Genomic DNA, 26,937 nt, shown 5'->3' with positions numbered 1-26,937 from the left:
CCAAGGTCCTGGAAGACCCTGCCTGGCCTAACTTGCCTGGCTAGTCAGCTCTTCTAAACTAGCCTTGACAGGACTGGGCCTGACCTGACCTGGTCCTTGCCTGTGCAAGTGTTTCTGGTTTTAGCATCTCTGGGTGCTTTGAATCAAGTTGGGCAGGACACACCCCTAAGGGCACCAAAATCCAGGAATTGGGTAAGCGGCCTGTTCTGGATGAGGTGGCGCTCCCTCTAAAGGAGCAGGTACGTAGCTTGGGAGTACTCCTTGATCCATCATTGTCACTGGAGGCCCAGGTGAACTCTGTGGCATGGAGTACTTGGGGTCAGCTTCAGCTGATCTGCCAGCTACAGCCTTTCCTGGACAGGGACAACCTAGCCACAGTAGTGCATGCACTGGTAACTTCCCGATTAGACTACGGCAATGCACTCTACGTGGGGCTGCCCTTGAAGACGACGCGGAAATTGCAGCTAGTGCAAAATGCAGCAGCTAGACTGCTGGCGGGTACATCTTACAGAGCCCACGTAACACCGGTTTTAAAGGAACTGCACTGGCTGCCTATACGCTTCCGGTCGGAATTCAAGGTGCAGGTAATGACGTTTAAAGCCCTGAACGGCTTGGGACTTCAATACTTGAGAGAGCGCCTCTCCTTATATATGCCTGCCCGAGACCTTAGATCTGTTGGAGGAGCCCTTCTCCGCATCCCACCAATGCAATATATACGCTATGATGGGGCAAGGGAGAGGGCCTTCTCTGCGGTGGCACCCCGACTGTGGAATGCCCTCCCCTTGGAGGCCCGATTGGCGCCAACGTTGATTGCATTTCGACGCCAAGTAAAAACATGGCTTTTTAACAAAGCCTTTGATGGTTAAACTCACTGGCACATTGTTTTAACTGTTTTAACTGCATCTATTGCTTTTAAATTATATATCGTTTTAACTTGGATCATGGTTTAATTTGTTTTTAAGTGTGTATATTTATTGATTTAGACTGTATGTTTTTATCTATACGCCGCCCTGAGATCTTAGTGATATAGGGCGGGATAGAAATGTTTTAAATAAATAAATAAATAAATAAATAAATAAATAAATAAATAAATCTCCTCCCTTAGGTAACCAACCTAGAAACTAGAATTCAGTGCTCATAAGAACATAGGAAGAGTCATGTTGGACCAGACCAAGGGTCCATCTAGTCCAGCACAGTGGCCAACCAGCTGTCGACCAGGGATCCGCAAGCAGGCCACGGTGCAACAGCATCCTGGTTTTGAGAAGGCCAAGGACAAGCCAGAGAAAAGACTAGTCAAGATCACGGTGTCCGACAGTGACTTTGAGACATGGAGTGTATCCCATGCCCTAGACCAGCCTTCCTCAACCTGGGCCACTCCAGATGTGTTGGACTACAACTCCCAGAATACCCCAGCCAGCTGGCTGGGGCATCCTGGGAGATGCAGTCCAACACATCTGGAGTGCCCCAGGTTGAGGAAGGCTGCCCTAGACAATCTTATCACCCTTCAAAAGAAGACAAAGCAGCCCTCTTCTTCAGGGGACATTATAATACATATAATTATAACACACATCATCTGTGTTGCTCTTTCCCTGCTCCGCCTTCATTCCCTCCCCGTCTCTCTCTCAGTAAGACGGCCGTGCTGTATGCATTCTGGATCTGCACATGTGTCTGGAACTGATGGCCCTTCCTTCGCCACGTTTGGCATTAGGGTCCTCCTTTCCCAACTTCCCCTTCAAGGTCCAAGCTGAACGCTGCTGGTGTAGTTGACTTTTCATTCCTGGACCAGCGTCACATATCAACTCGCGTTGTCTTGTAATGGTGTGCTGCTTTTAATGATGCACTGGTTTAAAATGTTTGAATTAGTTGTATGTATTTCATGGTGTTTTTACTAGGGTTGTGCCCCGCCTCGATCCAGAGGGAGAGGTAGGTAACAAATAAATGTATTGTTTTTGTTTTTGTTTTTGTTGTTGTTGTTGTTGTTGTTATTATTATTATTATTATTATTATTATAAAACTCTACATCCTTGACAAATTCATGAATTGACAAACTCATGTAGGAGAAGCCTATGAATGGCTACAATTCCTGATGGCTCTATGGTATCTCCAATAACTTATGCAGCAGCCTATGTACACCAGTTGCTGGGGAACATGGGTGGGAGGGTGCTCTTGCATTCATGTCCTGCTTGTGGGTTTCCCGTGGGCAGCTGGTTGGCCACTGTGCGACCAGAGTGCTGGACTGGACGGACCCTTGGCCTGTACAACAATGGAATCAGTTACCTAGGGAAGTTGTGGGCTTTCCCACACTAGAGGCCTTCAAGAGGCAGCTGGACAAGCATCTGTCAGGGATGCTTTAGGGTGGATTCCTGCATTGAGCAGGGGGTTGGATTCGATGGCCTTGTAGGCCCCTTCCAACTCTACTATTCTATAATTCTATGAAGTATAGCTTCCAAATCGCATGAGGTACTGGTTCCTCTCTATTTGGCCCTGGTTAGGCCTCATCTAGAGTATTGCGTCCAGTTCTGGGCTCCACAATTCAAGAAGGATGCAGACAAGTTGGAGGGGGTTCAGAGGAGGGCAACCAGGATGACCAGGGGTCTGGAAATAAAGCCCTATGAGGAGAGACTGAAAGAACTGGGCATGTTTAGCCTGGAGAAGAGAAGATTAAGGGGAGACATGAGAGCACTCTTCAAATACTTAAAAGGTTGTCACACAGAGGAGGGCCAGGATCTCTTCTCGATCCTCCCAGAGTGCAGGACACGGAATAACGGGCTCAAGTTAAAGGAAGCCATATTCCAGCTGGGCATCAGGAAAAACTGCCTGACTGTTAGAGCAGTACGACAATGGAATCAGTTACCTAGGGAGGTTGTGGGCTCTCCCACACTAGAGGCCTTCAAGAGGCAGCTGGACAACCACCTGTCAGGGATGCTTCAGGGTGGATTCCTGCATTGAGCAGGGGGTTGGACTCAATGGCCTTGTAGGTCCCTTCCCACTCTGCTATTCTATGATTCTATGATCTGTCAGGGCTCTCCTTATGCTCTTGATTCTAAGCTTTAGTCTGGTCTTATTCATAATTCCCCCTGATATAAGTACAATATACTTATTCCATACTGTGACTCTTAGTTAAAGACCCCAAAACATGAATCATAGAATCATAGAATAGCAGAGTTGGAAGGGGCCTACAAGGCCATCGAGTCCAACCCCCTGCTCAGTACACGTGAATGTATGGGGACACGTGGGATCATTTCAATCCCCTTCTATTAGAGTAGCTCAGATGTGCTCCTATCGCCTCATTCAATGCACTCACGGGAACAGACACCACCCAAACCTTGATGCAAACAATCCCTTTGCTCTGCTGCGTTCGTCAAGCAGCGGCTCTATTAAGTTTCACTAAAGACAAGCGGCTGAAGCACAGAGGAAAGAAACTGCTCCCCCGCGTCCCACCGATCTCCCAGGAGCTTGAGGTAATGCTTGGTGAAGTGGGAGCAAGAAGAAAAACAACCTTACAGGAACAAATAGCCCAGAGCTGAGCCCAGCAGTTCGAGAAAGAGTACAGCCTCCTGTTTGTGCCGCATCGTGGTCTTCATGTGGTCCCACAAGCACATCAGTTGTGGGGAAATTGTGTCAGGACCGGGGGCAATCCATCATGCAGGATCCTAGATTCTTACCTGATCAGAGATGTCGATTAAAAATAAATACATACAAAAGGCTGATGAGCTGTTCCAGCCTCACTTTCGCTGAACACGCTCACGGGACGCCTCCCAAAAATCATTGCATGGAACAGTAAATGTCATGTCACAAGTGGCCTTGCTTTCATAGTCTTTGCTTGGCCCCAGGGATGACCGAGCAGGACATGGTGCAACAGCACCCTCCCGCCCATGTTCCCCAGCAACTGGTGCACACAGGCTTACTGCCTCTGATACTGGAGAGAGCACACAACCATCAGGGCTAGTAGCCATTGATAGCTAAATCCTGTCGTTTTTTCCTGTATAATAATGCCAGGATTCGATCATTTTTGTCTGTCTCTTCTGCCAAGACACTTGTTCATGCACTGGTTATTTCTCGGTTGGACTACTGCAACCTTCTTCTCTCTGGCCTTCCTTCTTCTCACATCAGTCCGTTGGTCTCTGTCCACCACTCTGCCGCTAAGATCATCTTCTTGGTTCGCCGCTCTGACCATGTCACTCCACTTCTGAAATCTCTTCATTGGCTTCCAATCCACTTCAGAATCCAATATAAACTTCTCCTGTTGACCTTCAAAGCTTTTCATGGTCTAGCTCCTTCCTATCTCTCCTCTCTCATCTCACACTATTCCCCCGCTCGTGCTCTTCGCTCCTCTGATGCCATGTTTCTCGCCTGCCCAAGGGTCTCTACTTCCCTTGGCTCGGCTTCGTCCATTCTCTTCTGCTGCCCCTTACGCCTGGAACGCTCTTTCAGAACATTTGAGATCTACAAGCTCAATCGCAACTTTTAAAGCTCAGCTAAAAACTTTTCTTTTTCCTAAAGCTTTTAAAACTTGATGTTGCTCGGACTTTAGACTGTTAGTTTTACCCTACCCTGTGCCTGTTTACCCTACCCAGTGCCTGTTTGCATTCCCTTCCCCTCCTTATTGCTTTACTATGATTTTAGTAGAATGTAAGCCTATGCGGCAGGGTCTTGCTATTTACTGTTTTACTCTGTACAGCACCATGTACATTGATGGTGCTATATAAATAAATAAATAAATAAATAAATAAATAATAATAATAATAATGATGATGCAGGAATTTCTCCAGCCCCCTTTTAAAGCCATCCAAATTGGTGGCCATCGCTACATCTTGTGGTAGTGAGTTCAGTAATTTAACTATGCGCTGTGTGAAGAAGTATGCACTGGGATTCCCCGAGGCAGCCTGTAGGACGGCTGAATAGCGTGGCCACTTCTGCATAGCCAAGAAAGAGGAAACGCATCACCTCAAAAGTTGACACCAATTTGCATTACAACTGCAGATGCAAATCTATAAGGACTGCAGCAAATTTATGAATAACAGCTATCATTTAAATAGTAATACAAGTCCCCTCACCATCTTGGCAAAGACCGCCCAGGTGAGCTGTGTACCTGGTGCTCAGTCTGCCATCCAGGTGTTAACTGCCGATGTGCACGTTCTGACTTATGGTTCTTTATCTTTAAATAGGACTTGCTGGGCAGGCCTTCAAATAGAGGACTAGCTTTTGCAAAGTAGGACACTCAGCCACCCTATGGCTGAGAGCTGCAAGAGTCCCTGCATCCAGGCTGGCAGTGAAAAGGGAGGGTAGAAGGCCAGGAAGAAATTTGAATGGGGCTGGCCCGTGTTCGCGAGGGACACGTCTGCTCGAGGCTTGGGGTACAAGAGCAATGGTGCCTGTCCAATTTTAATATGATGGGGAACAGGGAGGGGGTGGAACTCTGGAAAGCCCTCTTCAACAGCAGTGAGAGAAAAGCTCCCTCCTAAAAGCCCTTGGAGGAAACAAACCATATCAAAATTGCTTGTCAGGAACGCCTCTCCCGACATGAACCTACCCGTACACTGCGCTCAACATCTAAGGTCCTCCTCCGAGTGCCTACTCCGAGGGAAGCTCAGAGAATGGCAACAAGGGAGAGGGCCTTTTCAGTGGTGGCCCCCCGACTGTGGAATGATCTCCCCGATGAGGCTCACCTGGTGCCAACATTGTTATCTTTCAGGCGCCACGTCAAGACTTTTCTCTTCTCCCAGGCATTTAACAGCATTTAACAACGCTAAGTTTGTTTTTTAATGGACCCCAAAACCGTTGTTTTAAATGGATGCTGCTGTTTTTATACTGTTGTTTTTATGTCTCTGATGGTTTTTAAATTTTGTATATTTTAATGTTTACTGTTTTTAGCTTTTGTGAACCGCCCAGAGAGCTTCAGCTGTGGGGTGGTATATAAATGTAATAAATAAATTAAATAAATAAATAAATTGTTGACATCCCAGCATGGGCCCAAGGCTATGGACTACCATCTGTCAGGGATGCTTTAGGGTGGATTCCTGCATTGAGCAGGGGGTTGGACTCCATAGCCTTGTAGGCCCCTTCCGACTCTGCTATTCTATGATTCTATCTCTCCCAAGGGCAGGCAACTTGGCACCTTCCAGATGCTTGGACAACAAATCCCATAAGCCCCAGTCAACATGGCAAATGGGTGGGGATTCTGGGGAAAGTAGTCCAAAACATCTGGAGGGCACCAGGCTGCCTACTCCTGATTTATCTCCCAAGCTCCCCACATCCCCACTTGTAATGAGTTCTCCAAAGACTGAGTTTGGAGATTGGTACGTAGGGTGGCCAGGTGTCCTATTTTCTTTGAAGGTGTCCTCTATTTGCAAGGCCGTTCCTGCGACAGCCTGGTTTAAAGAGAAAGACCCACCAGAAGGGAGATCTCAGGAGCCCTGAGCTGGCCCATCAACAGCCCTGACAGACAGCTTGCCTGGTCTCAGACATCCCCACCATCTATTTAAACGGCAGTGATTATTCCTAAACGTGCATCTATCCATACTAATTGGGATATGCAAATACCATGCACATTTGTGTCCTTTTTTGGTCCTCTTTTTGTGTAAGAGGAGCAACACTGAGCTTTTTATGGAGCGAGAAGGTGCAGGCAGAGGCCTGGATGTTCTCCCATAAAACACAACACCATAATAAAATGTCATATAAAAACATAACATGCCCCTGAATACCAGGCTCTTGGGACAAGCAACAGGGGGAAGCCATCGCCGCCTTTATTTTCGTTGTACTTATTTTAAAAGATTTATAGCCCGCCTTTCCTCTGGGGGAGCTCACGGCAGCTAACAACAGAAACCACTTTCATACGCTACTTTTGTGGGCTTCCCAGTGAGGCTGTGCACTGTTGGAAACAGCACGCTGGGCCAAATAGATCCGTGTCCCCTTCTGAAGAGGTCATGTTCCGTAGTGAGAGTTATGAGGGCGAGGAACTCTGTTCATGCTCAGAGATACTTTTCTTATTAGATATTACTACTCCATTTCAGCTTATTTTGTTTAAGGTATTTATTTAATTATTATTATTATTTATTTATTACATTTTTATACCGCCCAATAGCCAAAGCTCTCTCGGCGGTTCACAAAAATTATTAATAATATAATAAATTATTATTATTATTAATAATATATTTAGTTATTTATTAGTTACCCACCTCTCCCTCTGGATCCTACTTTTTTTCCTCTTGCAAGGAGCCCCATTTTATTCTCATAATAACCCTGGCTGGGTTGGTTGGCTAGGCATCAAGTTCATGGAGGAATGGGGACTAGAACCCGGATCTTCCGAGTCCCAGTCCAAGACTCTAACCACTACTCCACAGTGGCTGCCTTTCATAATATTCAGCTTGGGGGTATCTTACAAGGCTGGAGTTTAAATCGCGGGAAGAAACATTAACAATCTCAGATATGCAGATGACACCACTTTGATGGTTGAAAGCGAGGAGGAGCTGAGGAGCCTTATGACAAAGGTGAAAGAAGAAAGTGCAAAAGCTGGGTTGCAGTTAAACCTCAAAAAAACCAAGATTATGGCAACCAGCTTGATTGATAACTGGCAAATAGAGGGAGAAAACGTGGAGGCAGTGACAGACTTTGTATTTCTGGGCGCAAAGATTACTGTAGACGCTGACTGCAGCCAGGAAATCAGAAGACGTTGACTTCTTGGGAGGAGAGCAATGACAAATCTTGATAAAATAGTTAAGAGCAGAGACACCGCACTGACAACAAAGATCCACATAGTTAAAGCAATGGTATTCCCCGTAGTAACCTATGGCTGCGAGAGCTGGACCATAAGGAAGGCTGAGTGAAGGAAGATAGATGCTTTTGAACTGTGGTGTTGGAGGAAAATTCTGAGAGTGCCTTGGAGCAAGAAGATCAAACCAGTCCATACTCCAGGAAATAAAGCCAGACTGCTCACTTGAGGGAATGGTATTAAAGGCAAAACTGAAGTACTTTGGCCACATAATGAGAAGACAGGATACCCTGGAGAAGAGACTGATGCTAGGGAAAGAGGAAGGCAAAAGGAAGAGGGGCCGACCAAGGGCAAGATGGATGGAGGATATTCTGTAGGTGACGGACTCGACCTTGGGGGAGCTGGGGGTGGCGACAGCCGACAGAAAGCTTTGGCATGGGCTGGTCCACGAAGTCATGAAGAGTCAGAAGCGACTGAACGAATAAACAACAAAGAGAGGGGCATAGAATCATAGAATAGCAGAGTTGGAAGGGGCCTACAAGGCCATCGAGTCCAACCCCCTGCTCAATGCAGGAATCCACCCTAAAGCATCCCTGACAGATGGCTGTCCAGCTGCCTCTTGAAGGCCTCTAGTGTGGGAGAGCCCACAACCTCCCTAGGGAACTGATTCCATTGTCGTTCTGTTCTAACAGTCAGGGAGTTTTTCCTGATGTCCAGCTGGAATCTGGCTTCCTTTAACTTGAGCCCGTTATTCTGTTTCCTGCACTCTGGGAGGATCGAGAAGAGATCCTGGCCCTCCTCTGTGTGACAACCTTTTAAGTATTTGAAGAGTGCTATCATGTCTCCCCTCAACCTTCTCTTCTCCAGGCTAAACATGCCCAGTTCTTTCAGTCTCTCTTCATAGGGCTTTGTTTCCAGACCCTTGATCATCCTGGTTGCCCTCCTCTAAACACGCTCCAGCTTGTCTGCGTCCTTCTTGAATTGTGGAGCCCAGAACTGGACGCAATACTCTAGATGAGCATGCTAAATGGGGGTGGGGTGGGGGTGCAAAGATGGGGTGATGGGGGTTACAGAAACAAGAAGATCGTGTTGGATCACGCCCTGATCCAGGGGGAAGGAATCCTGACCCCACATTGCACGCATCTGCTCCAAACCTGCTGTTTTGCTTTATCCCACTTAAATCCCAGGTAATCCCTAGTTATCCACAAACATGTAGCACGAGACAGAAGCACTTTCACCAGAGAGGAGAGGGAGGGAGGTTTGCTCAGGATTTTTTTTAAAAAAAGGGAGGTGCTTTTACACACACACACACACACACACACACACACACACACACACTTGAGCTAAAAGGAGTTATGGAACACAACAAGGACCTGCAGTATCAAAACCCCACACTGCAATTAGCAGCCGGTGTGTCCCTTTGTATCCTGAACTTCCTCTCCGGACTACTTCAGGTGCCACCTCTCCTACTTGCTTCAAATCCTTCCTCAACAACCCCCACCCACCCCCAGCCCCAAATTTTCTATGGAGCCTTTGGTACAAGTCGTTAGTCCTCATTACTCCCTCTAAAAGCAAACTCAGGTGGTGAGTGCCAAGAGAAATGGAGCCACAGAGAAACAAGGGGGAAGCCGTTCATAGACACACGCATTTGTCACGTGCGGCGAGCGTTAAGGGGGCCATCACCAATAAGAACCGTCATACTTTCTCATGCTCATTAAAATATTTGTCCAGTGATATTGGCGCCATCACTTGATGTTGTAGCCAACAAGTAGAGAGTCATGAAACCTGGGCCCATTTCAAACCTAAATAAGAAAATGCCCAGATGTTTACGCGGAGTCAATGCAAATATCACTCCAACGGCAAAATTCCTATCAGAAGCAAACAGATGTTAATGGAAACGTTGTCTCATTTCCTTTGTCACCAACCTGTAAGCCAGCCTTCCTCAACCTGGGGTGCTCCAGATGTGTTGGACTGCATCTCCCAGAATGCCCCAGCCAGCCTGGCTGGGGCATTCTGGGAGTTGTAGTCCAACACATCTGGAGCGCCCCAGGTTGAGGAAGGCTGCTAAGCACTTGGAGGAATGTTTAACAGGCATTTCAAGGCTGACAGGAGCACGTTCCCAAATCATACTTCAGAACAAATTGGACTTGCTCGTTTCTGGATCCCTTGGTGATCTTTTTGGGTGATGGACTTGAAGAAAAAAGACCCAGGTTCAAATCCTCATTCAGCCAAAAAGTTCACCAGGTGACCTTGAGTGAGCTTCTGTCTTCCAGCCTCATGGACTACACAGGATTGTCGCTGGGATAGAATTGTGGGGCTGGGGGTGGTGGTGGAATAAATCTATACACATCACCCTGAGCTCCTTGAAGAAAGGACGTGATTCGCATGCAGTAATTCAGTGGCTTTTAAAAAACCTCTCAAGCTGGATAAGAGAAATGTATGAACGATTCCGTGCCAAGATCAAAGCTTCAAATTCTCTTAGGAAACACTCGAAGGCACACTGGTTGGAACACACACAACCAACCCCATGACGGTCACAACCTGTAGTGCAAGAGGCCACCATTTTGTTCCTATTTTAAGGGAAACTGCCTCATGTGGTGCAGAGTGGTAAGCAGCAGTTACTGCAGCCGAAACTCTCCCCACGGCCTGAGTTCGATCCCAGCGGAAGCTGGTTCTCAGGCAGCCAGCTCAGGTCGACTCAGCCTTCCATCCTTCTGAGGTCAGTAAAATGAGTACCCAGCTAGCTGGGGGAAAGGGAACCACGACTGGGGAAGGCAACGGCAAACCACCCCACTACAAAAGTCTGCCAAGAAAACATCAGCGAAAGCAGGCGTCCCTCTAGGAGTCAGTAATGACTGAACTGCTTTGCACGAGAGGGTCCATTCCTTCCTTTTCTGGCAGGGGAGCAATGTGGCACCCACGGAATTCCACATGGCCTTCCAAGCCCCAGAAGATCCCCACCCCTGATCCACCTCCATCAGCTTCAAACTATACATGAAGACACGGAGATCCCTCTTCCCTCCTCGCCATTATCTGGTGGTGCTTGAGACAGGCCTTGTGGCCATAACGCCCCCTTGGGTAGCCAATCCAAGCTCTCGGGGAGCAGGCACCACCACAAGATCCTCAACCTCGGACCAAGAGATGGTCACAAGCTTCCGGTGTGTGTGTGTGTTTCAAATGTTGCCGGAAGACTTCTGGGCACAGCTCTAGCGGGAGTCTAGGTTTGTTTGTTTGGAGGAGGAGGAGGAGGAGGAGGAGGAGGTGGGAAAGAGCTGGGGGGGGCATGGAGGAAAGCAGGCCCCAAATCACCCGAACAAAGGGCCGAGTTGAATGTGGGCCTTTTCATCTCCCCTCCAGATGGCTCAGCAGCTGAGAGCACGGCTGGAATGCCGGGATTGTGCCGGCTGCTGAATCGCTCCCCGTCCAGGGACATAACAAGAGAGGCAGTGTGACCAGCCGGCAGAGGAGAGCGCAGCCGAGCCCGGCCAGAACCGTGCCAGGTGCGCTCGCCCGTCCCCCATCTCGCGCAGGAGACCTTCCCAATAAATTGCGCCACTAGATTCCGCCCAAGGGTCAAGAGGAGAGCTGCTGCCGTCGGAGGAAAGCGTCTTTGGACCCCCGTCTCCCCACCCCTCCAACCTGGCATGGCCCGGGGGTCCAACCCCACCCACCCCCGTTGAATTCTCCCAGAGAACTTCTTTCCCTTTCTTTTGACGTCGGAACAGATGGCTCAGCGAGAAAAGCCTGTGAGAATGGCTTGCTTGTGGCGGCTATTTAAAGAACTCTGCGTACCCTGGAAAGGTGGCAGGGAGGCCCCAGATTCCTCGAAGGAGGAAGGGTGAGAGGCGATCAAAAAGAAGAAACAATTTTCTGGCCGCCTTGTGCAATCCAGACTGCAATCCAACACGTCTGGAGGGCAGCGGGTTGTGCAAGGCAGACGTAGGACACGAGGCATCAACCTGGGGCAGGCGAAGCAACCCAGCAGCAGAAGGGGTTTGGTCACGGCTGGACCAGAAGACGAGGCCCGCAGGCTTGACCACAGTGTGGGGTCTGGTGCACCTCCTCCCCCCGTCCCACCTCTTGGCTTACTAAACTAGACCTGTAAGACCCTCCCAAGGCAGAGGGGGATGCCGGTGTAGCGTCGGGCACGCAGCAGGAAGGGGCAGGGCGCATGCCTGGCGTGGAGAAGGGCCCCAGTTCAATCCTTGGCAGCATCTCCTGTTAGGATGAGCCCAGACCTTTCTCTGCCCGAGTCGTTGAAGAGCTGCTCCCAGAACTGAGAAGACACTTCAGGAACCACTACTAGACCAATGGTCTGACTAAGGTCACAGCTAGACCTAAGGTTTATGCTGGGATCATCCAGGGTTCGGCCCTGCCTGAGCACTGGATCCCCTGTGTGTCACCTAGATGAACAGGGTTGATCCCTGGACGATCCAGGGATAAACCTTAGTTCTAGCTATGGCCTCAGTCAAACTAGGAATGGGAAGGCCTGGGGATTGGGGAACAGAAGGAAAAGCAGAAAAATTCAGGGGGAAACCAGAGTTTCCCAGGGGCTGCCTGTACACCCTGCTTACCCCATGCTGGCTGCGCAGTGGCGCTGCATAGTTTATATGACGCAACCGCCAACTCACAGCCACCCCGGGCTTCCCCCTGAAACGAAGCCGTTAAAAAGTCACTGACTTAGCACGACTTTTTCATTTACTATCCGTGGGCGTTGTGAGAAAGCTCCGATCCACAGATAGAGGCTGTCCTTTGTTGGGATGCAGGAACGCAGGGCAGGGGGCGGGCGTTTCCGGCCAGATAACCTGTGCTCCCTCCTGCCTTGTCTAACTTTTGATCTGAGGCCCTTCCATGGCATCATCGTATAGGAACACACACACACACATTCCCCCCCCCAAAAAAACCCTGGGAAACAATTTTATTTTTAACTGTCCTGCTTCCTCTTCCTTCCATCTTACCCCCACCTCCTTCGCTTAACCAAAAGTGTTTTTGCGTCTTTTTCTTTTGGCTAAAGCTACACGAGGCTGAGTTCCCAACTGCAGGTGTGTGGGCCCCTGAAAGAGCAGGTAACCTTCTCCCTTACACACTCTAATAAAACATGCAACCTTTGTGTGTGCATCAGGTCCGGGCCCGATTCAAAGTGCTGGTATTGACATTTAAAGCCTTAAATGGTTTGGGGCCAGGTTATTTGAAGGAACGCCTCCTCCCATATGTACCTGCCTGGACCTTAAGATCATCTACAGGGGCCCTTCTCCGTGAGCCCCTGCCAAAGGAAGTGAGGCAGGTTGCTACTAGGAGGAGGGCTTTCTCTGCTGTGGCACCCCGGTTGTGGAATGAGCTCCCCAGAGAGGTCCGCCTGGCACCTACACTGTACTCCTTTCATCGCCAGCTGAAGAACTTTTTATTCTCTCAGTATTTTACCACTTAATTTTAACTTAAATTTAAATTTTACTGTTCTAACTCTGTATTTTAATCTTACATCAATTTCTGCTGCGTGGTTTTATCCTGGTTGTGCTTTTTATACAGTATTTTGTATTTGTGTTTTTAAACTGTTGGTTGTTTTATTATGGTTTTCATTTCTGTGAACTGCCCAGAGAGCTTCGGCTATTGGGCGGTATAGAAATGTAATAAATAACTAAATAACTAAATAGAAGCGTGGGAAATATTATGACGTGACACCCCCCCCAATCCATCGCAAACTTCAAAAGCACGCAAAGAGGCGATTGCTTCGCAAGGCAGTCCCAGAGCCTGCTAAGAATACTACCATTAGCTCATCACAAATTAATGCTTCACTTCTAAGCCTGCAAACAAAACACGGTTATCACAGGGGAGGGGAGGGGGACAGATGGACCAGGCTTTGTTCCAGTGAACACCAGAGCAGTTCAAAGATTCGAGCAACAGCCCAATCCATCCGGTACATGCAACTGAGTTGTTCAGGGTTAAAACTTTGGGCAGTTCACACTTCACAATGCGGCATTCTTGGGGCGTTTACAAAGCCGGATGTAAAGCGGAAGCGATGAGCGCACGTGTTTCCGCTGCATCCCGGCATTTCATGGGTTGAACAACCAAGGAATTGCCATTACGTGCAAACCAGGTGTTTAACTATGTTAAACTTTTTTATTTGCCTAAGCAGCACTTTTAAGTTTCTAACATGCCCAGATCATTTTTATTGTGTTTGCTCTGACAACAGCCCTGTGAATCACTCTTGCCCGACTCTGAGCTTCTTAGGACGCGACCGTTTCGACTGCGCTCCCGCTGCTTGGAAGCACCCGAACTCAGAGGCTTCCGAGAGTCCTCTGACTTGACAGGCGGAAGCCTGGAAGGCAGGAGAACTGGGGGAGGTGATCCTTGCCTGCCTCCCTGCCTGCCATCCATTCTTGGCTTTTCAGCCCATCTAGCGAGGGCACTTCAGAAAGGGAGGGGAGGCGGCTCAGGATAAACCTTGTCTTGGCCTCTCCATAGAATCATAGAATCAAGCTGGAGCGTGTTCACAGGAGGGCAACCAGGATGATCAGGGCTCTGGAAACAAAGCCCTATGAAGAGAGACTGAAAGAACTGGGGGCATGTTTAGCCTGGAGAAGAGAAGATTGAGGGGAGACATGGGAGCACTCTTCAAATACTTCAAAGGTTGTCACACAGAGGAGGGCCAGGATCTCTTCTCGATCCTCCCAGAGTGCAGGACACGGAATAACGGGCTCAAGTTACAGGAAGCATCAGGAAAAACTTCCTGACTGTTAGAGCAGTATGACAATGGAATCAGTTCCCTAGGGAGGTTGTGGGCTCTCCCACACTAGAGGCCTTCAAGAGGCAGCTGGACAACCATCTGTCAGGGATGCTTTAGGGTGGATTCCTGCATTGAGCAGGGGGTTGGACTCGATGGCCTTGTAGGCCCCTTCCAACTCTGCTATTCTATGATTCTATGATACTGGCAATGACCGCAACAACCCAATGGCATCATGATACACGTAGTTTTACCGCATGAGCCAAAAGAGAGACCATGAACGTCCTCTGCTAAGGAAAGCTTCCAAACAGCCTTCTGCAATGTGCAGAAAAGGGCAACTAAAATGATCCAGGGGCTGTGAGCATGTCCCCTACGAGGGAAGGTTACAAAAGTTGGGATTGTTCAGCTTGGAGAAAAGGAGGCTAAGGGGAGACATGATAGAGGTTTGGGGCTTTAAATAGACATTTAAAGCCCTAAACGGTTTGGGGCCAGGTTATTTGAAGGAACGCCTCCTCCCATATGTACCTACCCGGACCTTAAGATCATCTACAGGGGCCCTTCTCCGTGAGCCCCTGCCAAAGGAAGTGAGGCAGGTGGCTACTAGGAGGAGGGCTTTCTCCGCTGTGGCACCCCGGTTGTGGAATGAGCTCCCCAGAGAGGTCCGCCTGGCGCCTACACTGTACTCCTTTCGTCGCCAGCTGAAGACCTTTTTATTCACTCAGTATTTTAACACTTAATTTTAACTTAAATTTAAATTATACTGTTTTAACTCTGTATTTTAACCTTATATCAATTTTGCTGCGTGGTTTTATCCTGGTTGTGCTTTTTATATTGTATTTTGTATTTGTATTTTTAACTTGTTGGTTGTTTTATGATGATTTTAATTTTTGTGAACCGCCCAGAGAGCTTCGGCTATTGGGCGGTATAAAAATGTAATAAATAAATAAATAAAATAAAATAAATAGAGGTGTACAAAATTATGCAAGGTGTGGGGAATATGGATAGAGAGACATTTTTCACCCTCTCCCATAATACTAGAACCCAGTGGGGTCATCCCATGAAGCTGATTGGTGGGAGATTCAGGACAGATCAAAAGAAGTCCTTCTTCACACAGTGCATAGTTAAACTATGGAACCAGTGACCTAGGGAGGTGGTGGTCTCTCCCAAACTAGAGGCCTTCAAGAAGCAGCTGGACAACCATCTGTCAGGGATGCTTTCAGGTGGATTCCTGCATTGAGCAGTGGGCTGGACTCAATGGCCTTGTAGGCCCCTTCCAACTCTACTATTCTATGATTCTATGAACTATGGAATTCACTACCACAAGATGTAGCGGTGGCCACCAATTTGGATGGCTTTAAAAGGGGGTTAGAACAATTCTTGGGAGCTTTATGGCTCTATGGTACTTCCACTATCTGAGGCAGTAAGCCTATATAAACCAGTTGCTGGGGAACATGGGTGGGAGGCTGCTGTTGCACTCAGAATCATAGAATAGCAGAGTTGGAAGGGGCCTACAAGGCCATCGAGTCCAACCCCCTGCTCAATGCAGGAATCCACCCTAAAGCATCCTTGACAGATGGTTGTCCAGCTGCCTCTTGAAGGCCTCTAGTGTGGGAGAGCCCACAACCTCCCTAGGTAACTGATTCCATTGTCGTACTGCTCTAACAGTCAGGAAGTTTTTCCTGATGTCCAGCTGGAATCTGGCTTCCTTTAACTTGAGCCCGTTATTCCGTGTCCTGCACTCTGGGAGGATCGAGAAGAGATCCCGGCCCTCCTCTGTGTGACAACCTTTTAAGTATTTGAAGAGTGCTATCATGTCTCCCCTCCATCTTCTCTTCTCCAGGCTAAACAGGCCCAGTTCTTTCAGTCTCTCTTCATAGGGCTTTGTTTCCAGACCCCTGATCATCCTGGTTGCCCTCCTCTGAACACGCTCCAGCTTGTCTGCGTCCTTCTTGAATTGTGGAGCCCAGAACTGGACGCAATACTCTAGATGAGGCCTAACCAGGGCCGAATAGAGAGGAACCAGTACCTCACGTGATTTGGAAGCTATACTTCTATTAATGCAGCCCAAAATAGCATTTGCTTTTCTCGCAGCCGTATCGCACTGTTGGCTTATATTCAGCTTGTGATCTACAACAATTCCAAGATCCTTCTCGTTTGTAGTATTGCTGAGCCAAGTATCCCCCATCTTGTAACTGTGCATTTGGTTTCTATTTCCTAGATGTAGAACTCAGCATTTATCCCTATGAAATTTCATTCTGTTGTTTCCAGCCCAGCACTCCAGCTTGGCTGGTTGGCCACTGTGTGAACAGTGTTCTAGACTAGATGGACCCTTGGTCTGATCCAGCATCAGGGCTCTTTGAATGTTTTAATACGTGTCCCAGGACTCATGGGAGTTGCATTCCTACACATCTGGCATACAAGACAGAGAGAAATGAAGAAGAGGCGGGACAAATAGAACAACGATCAGACTTCCCCTGCCTGATGTCCTCTAGAAATGTCAGACTACATCTCCCAGAATTCCTGACGATTGGCTTGGGGCTGATGGCAGCTGAAGTCCGAAATGTCCAGAGGACACCAGGTGAATGTGGCCAAATGCAGGACTTCGTCACGGCTAAGGATGAGGAGGGTGGTTGTCCTGTAACAGGAATGTACTACCTGCAATGGGGGTGGGGGACTTTGAAATTGCTCTGCCTGTCAAAAGCTCCCTGCATGTGGAAAGCTAATGAGTTGGAGAGAAGGTATCAAGCACAACTTTCTCCCTGACGTGTTAGCTTTTCACATGCAGATTTTGATACGATCCATTGCTGCCATGCAAACCATCCACATACATTCTGAGGTGGTACAATCCCACGAGGGCCGTAGTACACAACCTCTTGCTGAACTCTGAATCAGTTCTTACGCGACCATGCTTCCGGAATTTCATCATGGCTTTGCGGTATCTCGTGAGTAATTGAACGAAATACAGCACACGTTATTTAACGAAGATGATTTCTATGGGGTGCGCACGCTCCGCTGGGACTTTTTACCCGTTGCTTCGGAAGGATGTAGCCAAACCTAAAGCCAAAACGAAGCACGTGAGTTCTTTCAAGACACGAGAGCAGCCTTGGGTTTCCCACAGGTCTCAATTACTTTTCAGGCTGCAGGTGTTATGGATTGATTAATTGTCAAGTAGTCAGGCAATTAACAGCCTCTTAATTGAACAGTTGGGTGTCCCCATCAGCTGCAAGAGTACTACTCTCAGAAAGCAGGTAACAACGACAGTAGCATTAGGGCCAACCTGCTACTCTGGGAAGGAGAGAAGACGGATCCAGAAGCACGCTCCTTGCGCAGGCTTGCAGATAACACACTCCGGTTGCTCCCAGACAAGCCTTTTCTTGTGCAATCCTAGGGTGACCAGATGGAAAGGAGGACAGGGCTCCTGTATCTTTTAACAGTTGTATAGAAAAGGGAATTTCAGCAGGTGTCGTTTGGATTCATGCAGCACCTGGTGAAATGCCCTCTTCATCACAACAGTTAAAGCTACAGGAGCCCTACCCTGTTTTGTATCTGGTCACACTAGGCAAGGCTCCTGCAGCTTTAACTGTTGTTAACTGTTGTGATGAAGAGAGAATTTCACCAAGTGCTGCCTGCATACAGTGATCCCTGCTGAAATTCCCTTTTCAATACATCTGTTAAAGATACAAGAGCCCTGTCCTCCTTTTCATAGGGTCGCCCTATGCACCCCCCTGCCTCATTCTTCTAATTTCATGTGGCGGTGGGGTGTTCCACCGCCACATGGGAGTTGCATTCTCACATCTGGCATACAAGACAGAGAGAAATGAAGAAGAGGCGGCCACATGACGTCCTTTTTCTACTTGTCACCCTCCTGGGCTTTCTCTCTGTTTCTTCCATCCTTTAAGAAAGGAAAGTAAGGAGACCTCTGTCTGGAAACCCTCTAGATCACACACGTCTGGCTATAGCTCAGTGGTAGAGCATTTGCACTGCATGCAGAAGGTCCCAGGTTAAATCCCCAGCTTCTCTAGGAAAGGGCTGGAAAAGGGTCCTGCCTGAAATCCTGGAAACCTGCTGCCAGTCAGTGTCAGGAATACTGAGCTAGATGGACCAAGGCCTTGACTCATGATATGGCAGCTCCTGCTGTTCCTCTGTTGTCATCCTTCCTAGTCACAAGTATGTCTACTAGTAATTTGAGGCACACAGATGGCTTGAAAGAGAGAGAGAATATAAAAGGCCTTCCCTAAGCGAATGGTTACCTGCAAGAGGTTCTCACTCACCCTAGACAACAAGGCTGTGGTGTCAGTCTGATGAAATTGTTAAGAATGTCGGACTAGGACAGGGTCCAAATCCCCAGTCAACCCTAATGCTTACTAGGTGACCTTGGGCCATTCTCTCTCTCTTTGCCTAGCCTACCTCACAGGGTTGTTATTTGGATAAAATCAGAGGGGGAAGAACCATGTAACGGAAGCCAGCGTGGTGTAGTGGTTAGAGTGTTGGACTGGGATCCGGGAGATCTAGGTTCTAGTCCCCACTCAGCCATGGAAACCCACTGGGTGACTTTGGGCCTGTCAAAGACTCTCAGCCCAGCCTACCTCACAGGGTTGTTGTTGTGAGGATAAAATGGAGAGGAGGAGGATTATATAAGCCGCCTTGGGCTCCTTGTAGGAGGAAAAAAAGTGGGATATAAATACAATAAATAAATAAATAAGCTCCTTGGGGGATTATATGTCATAATGATAGATCAATTACTCCAGGGGGTTCACTCCAATGGTGGGCGGGGCTAAAGGCAAATGTGGGGGAGGAGCTAAAAATACCAGCCTGTTTCATCCTTTCAGAATGGGGGGTGGGGGTGGAGCTGCACAAAAGCCAGGAAACCACCCAATGATTGGCACTTCAGGGAAAGGGGGAAATGAGACACCAGAGGGTCCAATTGGGATGTTAGGAGGGGCAGATTTGCCCCACCCCTGCCCTAGAAGCAGTAAAGTAAAGCCACTGTTGCATACAAAAAATTGCAAAGGGAACTGAGAATGCATTCCTGCACTTTTTAGTATAAAACTCAATGCAGGAACATCCGAACATCAGAAGAGCCCTGAGGCTGGATCAGACCAAGGGTCCGTCTAATCCAGCACTCTGTTCACACAGCAGCCAACCAGCCATCGGCCAGGGATGAACAAGCAGGACATGGTGCAATAGCACCCTCCTGCCCATGCTCCCCAGCAAGTGGTGCACACAGGCTTACTGCCTCAAATATTGGCGATGGCACACAACCATCAGGGCTAGAAGCCCTTGATAGCCTTCTCCTCCAGAAATTTATCCAACTCCATTTTAAAGCCACCCAAATTGGTGGCCATCATCACATCCTGTGGTAGTGAGTTCCATAGTTTAACTATGTGATGTGTGAAGAAGTCCTCCCTTTTATCTGTCCTTAATCTCCCACCAATCAGCTTCATTGGATGACCCCGTCGGGTTCTAGTATTTTGAGAGGGAGGCATTCAAGAGGCAGCTGGACAACCATCTGTCAAGGATGCTTTAGGGTGGATTCCTGCATTGAGCAGGGGGTTGGACTCGATGGCCTTGTCCAACTCTGCTATTCTATGATTCTATGAAATATCAAACAACCCAGAATAAGTGTCCCCTTTCTCACCCTCTTTTCCTGTCTGTCTCACAGAAGTTGCCACTTAATTTTTTTCACAAATCCCTCTCCTGTGACTTTGAAAAACAGCTTGATCCGCAGATTCTGCTTGCCTCTCCATGAAAACCTATAACTTCTGCAAATCAAGTTGCTGTTCAAGTCGGAGGAGCAGCTTAAGTGCAATCTTACATTCTGCCCCAAGGAGAGAAAACTGCAGCCAGGCGAGGAAAAACTCCATTTGCGAGAGGGCGGCGTGGGGCCTTTCGGCAGAATCCTGCCCTTCTCCTTCCCATACACGAGCGGGTCTTGCAATGCACAAACACCGAGCAGAAATGTCAAAAGTGTGAATCACAGCAGAGCTCACCTCTTGTGCACGTCACTTATTTAAACTTCCTTCTCCGGTGCTCAGGTGTGAGCTAAGCAGAGCTACACTGGTTCCTCCGCCCACAAGGAGTTTATGTAGGTATCTTCTGTCCCTTGCAGGCACAATTTGCATGACAAGGAGAAGGTTCACTTGCCAAACTTCTGTGTGTCAAGTGGCCCTTAGGGCCAGTCAAAAACAATACACAGGCAACAATATACAGGCAATAATCCTAACTGCATAGTATCCCATTATGTCATTTTGTCAGCAGGGGAGAAACCACTGCCAGGATCATAGAATAGCAGAGTTGGAAGGGGCCTACAAGGCCATCGAGTCCGACCCCCTGCCCACAACTTCCCTAGGTAACTGGTTCCATTGTCGTACTGCTCTAACAGTCAGGACGTTTTTCCTGATGTCCAGCTGGAATCTGGCTTCCTTTAACTTGAGCCTGTTATTCTGTGTCCTGCACTCTGGGAGGATCGAGAAGAGATCCTGGCCCTCCTCTGTGTGACAGCCTTTCAAGTACTTGAAGAGTGCTATCATGTCTCCCCACAATCTTCTCTTCTCCAGGCTAAACAGGCCCAGTTCTTTCAGTCTCTCCTCGTAGCGCTTTGCCTAGCAAAACTATTTTCCACTGCCCCCCAGATCTTCTCTGGAGGGGTGGGAGACCTTCCGGAGAACGTTTGGGGCATGTGTAGGGGGGGTGTCACACGGGGAGAAGGAAGTCCCGCCATGAGAGTGAACTTCTGCTCATACAGAAGTTGGATCCAATTCATAGTTAGTCTAACTTAAGTCCCATTCATTTCAATGGGTCTGCTCTTACACCAGGTACCACCCAGAGCCTCTCATCCATTTCCACACCACAACAATTGAACGGTTAGCCTGTCAAGTCGCTTGCCTCATAAATTGAATGCCGTCCGCCTGAAAGAGCAGACAATGGTTCACAGCAGCAGAGACAGAAAAGGCTCTGATGGAGTCAGGATACAAAGCAACGAACGGCCCCCGTGGTAGCAGTCCATCACTCTGCAAACCCACTCAAGTCTCTCTCTCTCTTCAAGGGTCACGGAGGAAGTCAATCTTACAGCTGGCAACTGCGCCCATCCACCGAACAGGGCAATCAGTCATATCACCCAGTTCCAGGTGTCTGCTGCGACTCCTGAGTATCTGTCACTGCCTCCCCGCTGTCTCCGCACCCCGATTATTTGGGGCAGGCAAGGTCTCCAATAAAAATAATTTAAAAACCCTTTCGAGTTGGCAAAGGGAGGGAATTTATGAACCAGGCCTCAAGCGCTTCGGAAGATTAACCAAGGATAAAGTCCCGCAGAGTGTGCTAGAAATTTATGGTCATGGCACCGAAACAGACAGGAGGGCCGTGAATATTTAAGACACTCCAGAATTTGCATCGTAATAGGGTCTTTCAATAACAGACCCTCCCACTAATAAGGGGGGGGGGGAGAGACACGGGGCCCATCTGTGTTTTGTGTGTGTATAAAAAAATGAAAGAAAATTACAAAGGGGGTGAATAAAGCGCAATAACTCACCAAACCTCTTGTATGAGACAAAGTCTCAAAGGAGCCCCCACTTTTAGAAGCCATGCATCAATCCCCCCCAGGTAGGAGGGGGCCAGCAAAGGGATCACAAGGAACAGCAAGCCTGCCTGCCCCACAAGCTTCACTTTTGTCCAGGAATAGCAATTACGTAATTGGCAGGCTTGCCACAATGTATGTTCTTTTTGAAAAACACACACCACCTTTTGTTCCGCAGCCTACCAGTGCCAGAGAGCACGCCAACACATTGACCATCTAATTAAAGAACCTGGAAACATCTCTGTCAACGACCTCGCTTTGGCAAAGTTTGGGGAAAGGCGGAAAAAATATATACCCCAAATGCAAATGCACACTGAATACAAGCCATGCGCGCGCATGCACACACCCCGCATTTGGAGACATCTTTTTCCTTTTCTCCTCCGTGACTGATCCAGTGACTTGCCGCTCTGAGCTGTCCCTAACCCAGGTGTGAGAAACTCAGTAAGTCACATAGTTGGAGTTCAGAGGGGTTGAACCAGGCGCAAGAAAGCGCCTTTTGCAGCTGACCCGCCTTACCTTTTCTCTGGGAAAGAGACCCCCTTCCTGACCGCTTCTAAAGTCTGGAGGGAGTTCGCGGCGTCTGTTTTTAGAAGTGCCAGATGACAGATGCGCCCTCTTAAACTTACTTAAAGAGGATGCTTTGGGAGAAACAGGTCAAGGGAACAGGGGCATCCTGGCCTCCTGCAAAAGCCTCCCTGCCTGACCAAGTTTTAAGAGCCTTGCACGCCTCTGCTCTAGACAGGCACGAACAAGGATTAAAGTTTTCCACGGAACCAAAAGGCAGAAGCCAAGCTCTGCAAGGCCAGAAGTCTTGGTTACTTCTTTGCAATCCCACCGGCTGCTGTTCTGGCTTCAAGGCCGAGCGCCTGGGCGTGCAATTGACAAGAAACAATGAGACACTGACTAGACCCCCCCCCCCTCTCCCTTTCTCCATTGTCCAAGCGGAGTGAAAGGCGGCCGAGGGGGGACGGGGACGGTTAGGAAGCGAGAGGGAGGGAGGCAAAGGGAACGCCGGGTCTGGCTTGCGCGAGCCGGCAGGTCCTTGGAAAGCACCTGGGGGGGGGGGGGGGGGCTGGGAGACGCGGCGGCCCCTGAGAAGTGGGAGCGCGGCCCCGGCACTCTCTCGAGCAACCCGGGGGTGGGACGGAGGGCTCCCCCCCCCCAATCCGGAGTTTTGCAAAGGGTGTGAAGCGGGCGCCCAGCCGGATCTGCCCTCCCGGGACTGCCCGGGGCCCCCTCCCCGCCCCCGAACCAACTCACCTGCCCAAGGAACGGCACGACGCCACCCTCGCCGCCTCCTTCCGCGATCCTGCGAGGAGAGGCGAAAGAGCGGCTTTTGTTAGCAGCTGCAGCCCCAGACGCGCTCGGGGCCGGGGGTCCTTGACAGGGGGGAGGACGCGAGCCGCACGAGCCGCGCGAAGGGGCGGCCCCAGAGCCGGCCGAGAAGCGCCGCCGCCCCCTCCCCCCCCCGGCCGGGTCCCGCCCCCTCCCGGCTGAAACGCCCCCCGCCCCCATCAGGCGCTGCCCCCCCCCCGCACACCCCTGCGCCGTCGCCTCCTCCTCCCCCTCCCCCTCCCCCCACCTGGCAAATCCGTCGCTCGCCCGTAAGGGACCCCCGCTGCCTCCCTTGCGCCCCATTCAGCAGCCCCGCCGTCCACAGAAAGCGCCCCACTTTCACCGGGTGCGTCGCTCACCCCCTCCCCCGGCCAAACCTCACCAGAGCGGCCCCCTCGACCCAGCCCCACTGTCAACGCCAGATGATGGGGTTGCACCTGAACACCCCCCCACGCGCGCCCGCTTTCCTCGCTTTGCCATAGCAACCCCCCTCCCTCGACCCCGCTACTCCCCAAGCCCCCTCCCCTCGCGATCTACACTCCCCCCCCCAAATCGTAAAGCTCTGCTTCCCTAGAGAGCGTCGCCTTAGCTTTTCTCGCCGGCAACGACCCCCTGCCCTGCCCTGCCCATGCCTTCTGCCCATGCCTTCTATAATCACGGGCGGGGGCGGTTTTGGAAGCCCACCCACCCCGGCCAACGTACCCCTAATCCTGCCCCGGCCCATCCGCTCCTGCCTCGGGTGGGGGGGGCGCCCCCCGCCCATCTCCTGCCCGGACCCCCACGTGCCCCTCTAGTGGCCGCGGCGCGCATCGCCCTCGGGCAGCCAGCGGCCACCTGCGCGCAATTACGCGGCGCGGCGCGCAACGGAGCCGGCCTTACCCGCCGCCGCGGCGTCAGGGCCCCGCGCTCGCCTGGCCAGCCCGCGGCGCCATCGCCCGCTCGCCCGGCCGCCGCCTGGAGCTCGCCCGGCTCAGCTGGATCGCCGCCCGGCCGCAGCCGGATCCGAGCAGCGGGGCAGGGAAAAGCAGAAGCAGGCCGGGAAGGGCCGAGGGCAGGGCGGGCTGGCGCGCTGGGACCGCCCGCGAGGAGGAGCCCAGCCCAGGCCGGAGCCCTCCCCTCGCAGGCGCCGCCGCCGCCGCCGCCGGGCCCAGCCGCTCCCGAGCGCCCGGCCCCGGCCCCTTTCGTCCCGCCCCTGACGCTGAAGCGAGGCCGGCGGCAGCGGCGCCTCTGAGCGCGTGCAAAGGGCCATTCCTCTTACCGCGGTGGCAACACGGCGGGCCCGCCAGGTCAGGACATGGCTCGACTGAGCCCCGGCCCCTTCTTTCCCTTTTCAAAGAAAGGGCGCGCTCCGCGCCGGCAAGGTGGGACGGAAGCCGAGGCTCTGCTCCGGAACCTCTCCGGAAGGCCGAAAACGCGTAGAGGGGGCAGGGGGCCTCTGAGCCCGTGCAGACAGCCTTTCGGAGGACTCGTCGTCGGGTTGCGCACGGCCCCTTCCCAGGCTGCTGGGGCTGAATGACAGAAGAGCTCCGTGGCTGGATCAGACCAAAGGCTTGGCTGGTCCAGGGCCCGGGTCCCTGCAGCGGCCGGCCAGGTGCCTCTGGGGAGCCCCTTCGGAGGGCAGAGGAGCTCGCTGCGGCTGCTGCTGCTGCTGCTGCTGCCCAGGGACCGGCAGGTCCGGGGGTCTGGGCTCACGCCCGAGGATGCTGAAGCCTCCGCCAGCCTCCGCCCCACCCGTCCTGCGGGTTTCAGGCGGGTTTCTGGGGAAACCTTGGCGCCGCTTGGTCCTTGATCAGGGATCCCTCAACCACAACAGTCAGGGATGGCAGACAAGCGAAGGGGGTGCAGCCCCCCCCCAAAAAACACCCTCCCACAACCCTCTCCAGTTAGTCCCCTTCCCCCCCCCCCCCCCCCACACACATTTGCAGGTGGTGAAATTGGAAGAGCCACTTTGGTGATTTTTAAAGTGGGGGAACTGGAATGATAGGGGTTACAAAGGAAGAGTTTTCTGCTAACGACGCTACGCCAGTCATTCCTACGGGACTTCTGGGGAGTGGGGGTGGGGTGGGGTGGTGGGGAGAATGTGTCAGCTGCCCTGCTGCTGCGAGACGCATACATTTCCCCTACCTCCCCCCCAATATTAATTGCAATTAAACGTACTGATCTAATGGTCATATGTCCATGTGTCAGACTGTTAGGCGGTGCCCTATCTGTGAACTCTTTCCCCCCTTTTGCTTTGTTCCTCTGTAGAACACCATGAACATTTAGGACAATTAATAAAATAAATAATAATTAATTGATAATAATAAATAAATAATAATGTGTCCACCCCAAGCATCAGTTAGAATTCCATCAGATGAGTGTTGTATTGCTCGCTCGTTGCTGGGCAGTCACAGATTTTTGCGGGTCCCTCTCTCGTGACGTCATCTGCCTCCCGCGCCTTCTAGCCTTCACGCAACAAAAAAAATCCCAGTAAGTCTGACTTATTTTTAAAGATGGAAGTTGCCGCTCTCTCCTGCTGTGTGCAGGAGAAGCAGCGGCATCAAAACGGCCCACTGAATGGGACACACACATTGTTTACTTCCTCTTTTCAGAAGAGGAAGTAAAGAGGGACAAATGCGCAGGCCGAGAAGCACCATTAACAAACACGATTTCCCCCTGACACTCTTGAATTGTCATGCAATTTGTTCGCTATGCATCCTCATCCCACGTTTTGCTGTGATCAGCCTTGGCTAATTGCTCCCCTTAATTCCACTCAGCTGGCTGGAAATGGTGGGAGTTGCAGTACAACGCATCTGGAGGGCACCAGGTTGGGGAAAGCTGTTTTAATTAGTACCTCGCAAACCAGTTGCTAGCCTGGCAACTAGCAATGGTCATTTGGGCAGGCATTCTCACATTGGTCCGATTCCAGGTTCTAAACAATAAAATGAATGTTCAGTCTCGCAAACTAGGTGCTCTCTCTGTCTCTCTCTCTCTCTCTCTCTCTGTTAGAAGTGGCCATGTGACAAATGGACATGCGCGTCATCACTACCACATCTCTAGCAATTAAAGGCACAGTACGACAACGGAATCAGTGACCTAGGGAGGTTGTGGGCTCTCCCACACTAGAGGCATTCAAGAGGCAGCTGGACAGCCATCTGTCAGGGATGCTTTAGGGTGGATTCCTGCATTGAGCAGGGGGTTGGACTCTATGGCCTTGTAGGCCCCTTCCAACTCTGCTATTCTATGATTCTATGCATGTTTAGGAATGTGCCCCATGACATGATCAGCCCCATGTGTATCTGAACTTACAGTAGATTCCTTGACCAAGGAAAAGGGAAGGCAGTTGAAAGTGTGCTCTTATTTTAAATAATATTCAGTTAATTAGACAGGAGTTTTGCATAAAATTAATTATTTTTTAATTTAAAAAACCTTCTTGGAAGAACAACAAAAGGCCAATTTAGCTGTGTTGGTGGTAAGAAAAAAAAATCCCCAAATCCATACTAGGGAAATAAATCTTGGAAGTTTGGACACTTTTTTGTGATCTTGGGAGTTCCTAATAAAGGCATTGGCCCTAATCCATATTTTGGCATCTTGTGTTGTGAAATGCTTGAGCATCAT

The 26,937-nt window shown here is 50.3% G+C and overlaps 1 protein-coding gene across 7 annotated transcripts in view; it reads right to left on the bottom strand.

The window, feature by feature from the left end:
• NIN (ninein) overlaps positions 1-24,283 on the bottom strand; it is a 159,314-nt gene extending 135,031 nt beyond the window's left edge. For 6 of the 7 annotated variants that reach the window (XM_063118241.1, XM_063118242.1, XM_063118244.1 and 3 more), the window contains exons 1-2: positions 24,220-24,283; positions 23,266-23,314 (exon numbers count right to left, since the gene is read on the bottom strand). The gene's annotated coding sequence lies outside the window, so the exon portion shown is untranslated. Of the gene's footprint in view, positions 1-23,265; positions 23,352-24,219 lie in introns of those variants that run through there. The other variant, XM_063118247.1, reaches the window with a different exon arrangement.
• Positions 24,284-26,937: the final 2,654 nt, after the last annotated feature.

The sequence above is a fragment of the Elgaria multicarinata genome, chromosome 2 (assembly GCF_023053635.1).
Source record: "Elgaria multicarinata webbii isolate HBS135686 ecotype San Diego chromosome 2, rElgMul1.1.pri, whole genome shotgun sequence".
Lineage (NCBI taxonomy): Eukaryota > Metazoa > Chordata > Lepidosauria > Squamata > Anguidae > Elgaria > Elgaria multicarinata.
The sequence above is the reverse complement of the archived record's forward strand: the minus strand, read 5'-3'. Positions and strand labels throughout refer to the sequence as shown.